This window comes from Nuphar pumila, chromosome 17, assembly GCF_984573655.1.
Source record: "Nuphar pumila chromosome 17, dmNupPumi1.hap1.1, whole genome shotgun sequence".
NCBI lineage: Eukaryota > Viridiplantae > Streptophyta > Magnoliopsida > Nymphaeales > Nymphaeaceae > Nuphar > Nuphar pumila.
This window is the reverse complement of record NC_143265.1, coordinates 24,776,817-24,784,310: the sequence shown is the minus strand read 5'-3', so window position 1 is coordinate 24,784,310 and position 7,494 is coordinate 24,776,817. Positions and strand designations below refer to the sequence as shown.

General features: G+C 32.5%; 1 non-coding gene across 1 annotated transcript; it reads left to right on the top strand.

Moving 5' to 3' along the window:
- The first annotated feature begins 6,760 nt into the window (after positions 1-6,760).
- Positions 6,761-6,858, top strand: LOC149811812 (U6 spliceosomal RNA). Its single transcript, XR_016428666.1, has one exon. It is a non-coding gene; the product is annotated as a U6 spliceosomal RNA (small nuclear RNA).
- The last annotated feature ends 636 nt before the right edge of the window (positions 6,859-7,494 follow it).

Below are 7,494 nucleotides of genomic sequence, written 5' to 3'. Positions count from 1 at the left end.
CAATTTAGAGAAATCGATTTTATCAAAATTTTCCAAGTCTTACTCAGAAATTGATTTTCTCAAAACTCTGAGCTTTCAAGTGGTATTTCAAGTATTTCTCAACTTTAAATCACGATTTTCCAAGACATAATATCTTCAATTTCAAAGTTTGAATTCAGGGAAATCAAATTTTCCAAAGTTACTTGAAATTTCTCAGAAATCCATTTTCACTAAACACTTGGATTCTTCATAAATCAATTTTCATTTTCCTCAGAAATATTCTTTCACCATGATTCATGATTTTCCAAGTGACATCTTTTCCAAGAAATTTTCAAGTATTTCAGTTATTCTAAGCAAACATCATGTTTTCAAATCTGCATTTTCATAAAATCATAGCACATGCCTGATTCTTTGTGCATTTAGGAAATAGAACTAGATTTAGATAAGTTGAGCAAAGCTAAGCACACTCTTGATCCTTGGTTCAATTACCCCTGGTAAAGTTGCCAGGAATGGTTGAACCTCGTACCGACAAGCGAGTCCCATTCTTTGGAATTATCCCGCATTTTAAAACGGAGGTGAGTTATTTTCAAAAACTTTTTCAAATGTCAGTTTGACTTGCAAAAGTAAAATTTTGTGATGACAACACCCTTCTAAAAACTATTTGATTTGTTGGTTTTCAAAAGCCTTTCAAAAAGTCCCAAAAAAATATTTTCAAGTCTTGAAAGTTTATCATGCATTCCATGAGTTTGGATATTCCCTGAACAACTTCATTCTTTTATTAATGATTTCAAAGCATGAATACAAAGGAAAATCATTAAAACCAAAATACCAAAGTCCAAAAACAAATCATGAAATTATCTAGAAAATTCTATAAAATTCAAGGACAAAAATCTAAAAAACAAGAGTGAAAAACTCATCAAGAAATCATCAAAAGTGAAAAAAATGAATAAAAATCTTGATATTATTAGATAAAAAGTCCCATCATAGGTCCATCCAAAATTCAAGGAAGATATCTCAAAATGATATAAAATCATTATAAAATCCTTCAAAAGTTTCATAAAATTCCCAAAACTTATTGCATCTCATCAATATTGCAATAAGTACATAAAAAAATCCAATCATATTGGATAAAATTTCATGCACAAATCCTTACAATTTAGTAAATCTTAAAAAAAATTTGAGAGGTCTTTGGAAATTCTTGTCTTTGTCCCATCACAGACTTACCTAAAAGATAGGATTCTAAAACCTCCAATCTCCACCTCCATTTTTTCCCTCACTTTTGTCCCATCATGGACATATCCTGAGGAAGCGAGGAATAAAATAGGGGTAAAATCATTCAAAAATCTAAAAAACCAAAATCATTACAAAATTATGGCAAAATTTTAAAGAAAATTGTATGAAAAATCATTAAAAATCTTGAAAAAACCTTTAAGGTCATGATTAAATCTTTAGAAAAATCTCAAGAAATGCAAGAAAAAGTCAAGAATGCACATCTTTAAAATCCTCAAAAATTCCCCCTTCCCCAAAGGTATTTGCTTACCTTCATGAACATGTCTTGAAAGACATTTGTGGTCTTTCATCCTTGTTCTTAGAATAAGTGGTCTCATTGAAGCATGTTCATTTGTCTAGGTTGTCCTTGAGAAGAGAACCCTGTGAGCTTAAAGAGTATCTAATAATAGTTAAAAGTTTCTCAATAAAAGAAAGAAATCCAAAAATTAAAGATGCCCACCATTTCCAATTTCAATCAATATCAAACTTCTTTTGCTTGTTTCGTCTTGCGACCGGTGACCTAGGTCCTACAAGACCCTTTAATTCTAGGGACCCTTGTGTGGAACAAGATGCTTACCTTGTCCTGACAAAGTCAATAAAAAAGATCTTGTGAAAGAGTAATAGGTCCCACAAGCTTGACATGACTCCGACTCGTGAAGAGTAATAGAGACCCTTGTGTTAGGAAGCATGAACAAACAAATAAATCAAATCAACCCCCACCAATTCCAAAATATCTTTGTCTTTGAATTCTTTTCTCATGATGAGAATCTCTAGCTTTGACTAGATTAAATTTTGGGTGTGTCAACTTCTTTGTTATCAATAAAGCTTTGCATGCTCGATAACAAAGAGGAGCATATGTTGACACCCAAAATTTTTAGGGTTCACAACCAACATCAATCTTGGCCCTGACACTTTAGAGTCACCACATTGACTCATCAGAAATGGGATTGTTATTCACATTCCAAAGATTTCAAATGTGAACTCGAAGTATTCTCTCATGCTATGAGTGCGATACTTTTGCAAAGAAATTATTTGTGTAAGATTGGCAATCAATTCCGAGCACTTCTCCATCAAGCTTATTTCACAACATTTTTGGAAAAAAATTAAATTGTTTCATATTTGACTCTCAAAACTATATACTCTAAATATTTTTATGAAAAATTAGAGGTTTCAAGCTTTCCGACAAAAAAAAAAACACTTTAATATAAATTAGAGTGAAAAGTTATGAGCGAAACAAGTTAAGTTTTGAAAGATAATTTTAAAAAGTAGAGGCCACTTCCAATGCATTTTTTACCAACCAAATGGCTAAATTTCATTTTCTCTCAACATAAATTTTGTAGAGGATATCAGATTTCCAACACTTTGAACCTCCCATTGTTTTGATTCCAGAGCACGAAGAAACATCTAAAATACCAGTCTAGGTTAAGTCAACATAGGCAGTATCGATAGGTTGTATACCTATTGACACATTGTGTCAACGGGTATGTAACCTGTCAACACAGCTTTGTGTCGATAGGGTCAAAGCCTGTTGACAGATCTTGTGTTGACAGTTATGCTTTTTTAGCCATTTTGGCCATTTCAAGAGCAAAACATGTGGGGACAGAGGGGATCCTCCAGCATATAAATAGGAGTCCTCACTATCTTCAAAGCCATCTTCTACCATCTCAAATCCTCTTGAGAGCTTCCAAAGCTCCCAAAAGCCCCTCAGTTGTCCCCTTGTGCATTCTGTAAATCAAGAGAGGTTTAATAAACCTTCTTTTTGAGATTTTGGAGTTTCAGGGAACATCTCTCTCAAATATCTTTCTCTCTCTCATTGAAGTGTTGCCCAACGTACACATCCTTCGACAACCAAGAAGGGGGCTTCGAGGTAATTTTGATCTTTTTATTTAAAGATTCATTTTTTCTTGCTTTCTTGGGGTTCTTTTTTCCAAGATTTTGGGGTTTCTTCTCCCAAGAATCTTCATTCCAAGAAACCTTGTTCCTATATGGTAAAGATCCCTTTTCCACTTGGATTTCTACATCAATATGTTCAAGACATTATGCCAGATCATCACGTGGAAGGGGCTCAGGTTTCATAAAAAGTCTAAGTAAGTTGTCTCTCATTTTTATTCTATTTCTTGCACTTTCTTTCAATACTTTCTTAAGAATTTATATTGTTTACACACATTCTAACTAAAACACACACTTTCTTGGATTGGATTTTGCTTCGATGGGTCTACCATCTAAGCTTACCTCATAGGTGCACGTTGGAAGATCAAGAAAGCATGAGAAAGGATTTACTGAGGTAAAGATCTCTACCTTGATTAGGTCATCTCTTGCCATTTAGGACGGAAATACTCAATCTCATACCAATCGATCGAGGTCCATCTATGCTAGCTGGACAAACTCTTATGATATCTTTCTAACCAATGTCTCTACCTTTTCATTGTCTTTCACACCCTTGGAAGCTTTTTTCTTCATGTGCTTGTAGAACTTGATCATACAATTCCTTATATCTGTGACATCTTGCTGAAATTAACCCTTTATTAGCAAACAACTAACTACAATGAACATCTCAAACTAGTTAACAACTGACATATAAACACATACCTTGCATGAAGTTTAATCTCTAGTTTTTGCCCAAGTATTGCATATATTGTATGACAAATATACCACAATCATACTTGTAAATTAAGAAAATACCAAGTAAAAAATATATACATGTATGAAATAAGTTAACAAATAAATGCAAAGTAATTACCCGTTCTCTTGTTGAGGAATACCCTCCATCCTCTGTGTCATCCAATCTTTGTAACAATCAAACCCAAATTGCGCTAAAAAATGAACCTACAACACATGCACGAAAAAAAAGACAAAAAAGTGAGTACATTAGTGAGTAAGTTATGTTATCGTACTATTTGTTTGAGGTTTTTATCTGCTAAATATGTATTCAGTGTAGAATTGTACAACCTGAAGTCCTTTTTCTTCATGTCCAATTCCCAAAGAACCTAGTGCTTGTTGCCCTAGTTGAAAGAAATTAGGAGATGTAACATAAATCTAGTATAACGTCATTATACACGTGAAAATTTATTTGTAAGTATGAGTAGCATCAAGGAAATGATAATATAAGTCATTGCTCTCTAAGCAGTCAGTTGCCCTACCTCGCTACCCTTTAGTTGCAATCATTTGTTGTTAACATACAAGGTTTACCAATTAGTTTTTATTAATCGGTAGTAAAATAATATAAACATCGCTTTTATAACTCATAGGGAAATACAGGGCAAGGTAAAGAGTCTTCGACAAGTTGTCTCTTTCCCTATCCTCATCGTGAGCTACTTGAAGTTTTTCTAGGAATCTTGTTAGGTGTTATATAGTAAATCTTGTGTGGTAACAAAAGAACAAACAAATTTGCGTAAAAACGTAACAAAAACCTAAACAATATAACTTGCAAAACTATTCTTTGCCAAACTCATACTCTTTCGGCTCTGGGGTATTTTCTTCTATAGTTTTTTCTTTCTTATTAACTTATTCTTAACAACAAAATAAATTGTATATGATTAATATCAAATATACGCACATGATTCATGATATTGCTTATACCTCATGTATGACCAGCTATTCTTTGTTCTTCAAAACTCGGGGCCCTTTGAATCCCTTTCTTTTATGAAAACATGTATGACCATACATCTCGAACTACCTAGATATACACATAAAGAAGTAATTAATTAAAAAAACATTGGATATATATATATATATATATATATAAGTAATTAATTAAAAAACACTAGATATGCATACAAAGAAGCAATCCATTAAACAACATTGGATATATATACATACTGATATTCGTGATGCCAGCTATTGTTACCAACCTCACCATATACACTACACTTGTATGGCACATCTCTGTGTTCTGTTCTTCGTCTATTAACCTTAGGCCACCTTGCTTTGCGAACCACTTTTGGTGGATAGACAACTATAAGAGTAGGTGGAGCGATGTGTAGGACATTATTCGTCATCAAGAAAAATGGATATTGATTATATGCAACTCGATAAAAATCAACTTTGAACCATTTATTGCAGTAATCCTATGGTAGGTTGCTCTCATACAAAATTCAAGGAATCACACTAACATGCCACTCTTCATAAGAGCACAAACGCCTCTGAAGATAAACATTGTAACCATAAGATCAGTTGTGGGCTTCGTACTGTTGTTTGAGGAAATGTACTACTTGCACATGTATTTGTTGTGCATTTTTTTTCAGTTTCTCTAGCTTTTTTTTACATTAGGCATCACAATGCTTATCATATGTCACCCCGCAATCTTTTTTTTCTTAAACAGTTTCATCAGCACGAGACAAAGCTTTTCAATAAGTGGAATTAGAGGCTTGTCACGTATGGCAAGAATCTATGAATTGAAGTTCTTTGCTATATTAGATGTTAAGTAGCCATATCTTTTTGCTTGAAAGTGATAGTTAACCTAATATTTTGGATCCACATTAATGGCAATATAATTGTATATGTTTGTTCTTTGTTCCTTAACTTTGTCATAATTATATTATTGTTTTGTAGCTGCTCAAGCTACACTCCACTAAAGTGCACTGAGTGGTGAACCAAATTTCTTTGAAAAGTTCTTTGTCAAATGCTTTATGCAAAATCCAACATGACATGTAGGCCATATGTGGGAGACAAGATACTTTAAACCTGGATGCCCATCTAAGATAACTATTAATACTCCTCTCTCTCTCTCTCTCTAAACTTATCAAAGTGTATGAATTTGTGCTTTAATACTTTTAAAAATCATGCCCATGAATCTCTAGACTCTTTATCAATAACTGCAAATGCTATAAAAAATATCTCACCACAATGATCAATACTATAGACCAACAATAATATACTCACATATCTTCCTTTTAAGAATGTGTCATCTACCATAAGAACCGGAGGAGATCCTTTAAAAAACTCATCGATGCATGGCTGAAAGGATAAAAATATATACTTAAATCGATCTTTTATATCGCTCTTAATATACCCTAGCAATCCTCGGTTAGCATTCATTAGATGATCCAAATAGGCGGGAAGCAACTTGAAGGACTATTCAAATGAACTATATAATGCAGCCTTAGTGAATTCTCGTCCACACCATGCTTGTTTGTAAATAACCTCCACACCTTCCTCGTGATTGATGTCATTCATGATTTCTCTTGGAGTTATATTTGGGTTATCATGCATGAATTTATGAATAACTGTAACACCTCAAAATTTTTATCTCGAAAATTATGTATTTTTTTTTTTCAAAATGGTTTTAGAAATTACAATAGAAATTCGAACGGGATAAAAGCTTTGGCATATTATAAATATATCATATCCTTTTCAAATAACTTCAAATTTAAAATTTGAACATTCATAAATAAATAAATGTCCATTACAAACTTTAAATTAAACAATATCAGAGTTCTTCAAATTAAAATATTATCAATCTTTGAGCACTTATGACTGCTCACAATCCAAATCACGCTAAAAAAGGAGAAAGGTTCAGAGACATTTAAAAAATTTAGAATGATACAGAGAAGATTAGCATGGCCCCTGCTCAAGGACGACACACATAAATCAAAATTCAATAAGACTCCAAATTCAAATACACACTCAATTCGAATCCTGACTAATTTTGAAATTCTAATTAACTTTAACCTAAATTCAGACTAAATCTGATTAAAAATCAAAACTCAATTCAAAATTCCCAGTTCGAGATTCATTTTAAAATAAATTAAAGCTCAAATTACAATTAAATCTCATCTTGAGTTTGAATAATATTTTAACATTCACCTTTATTTATCATAAAATATTGAAAATTCACATGTTTTACATCCTTCCCTCATTAAAGAAATTTCATCCTTGAAATTTAACAAGGGTTATTTATCGACAAGATTCTGGATGTTTTATTTTTATCATTTATTTGTTTAATAACTGTAAAAATTTATAGGTATTACAATATCACTTGAAATCTACTTGGAAGGCACTTTTTCCAGTACAAGGTTGCCCAGTGATCCACTATGTGTATGCTCGTTGTCATATCTCTACTTGAAAGAAACCTGCTCTGTGTATCTTTGTGCAATAGATCTTCCTCAGCCAATCAATCATCATATGAGTGTTATTCTTCATGCATACGACAGTGACTCTATTATTGCAACTCTTTAAGAGTTTTGCTTTATAGTTATACTTGCTCACATGATCTTTCAAAAACTCATGGCAGTGTTGAAGATTATT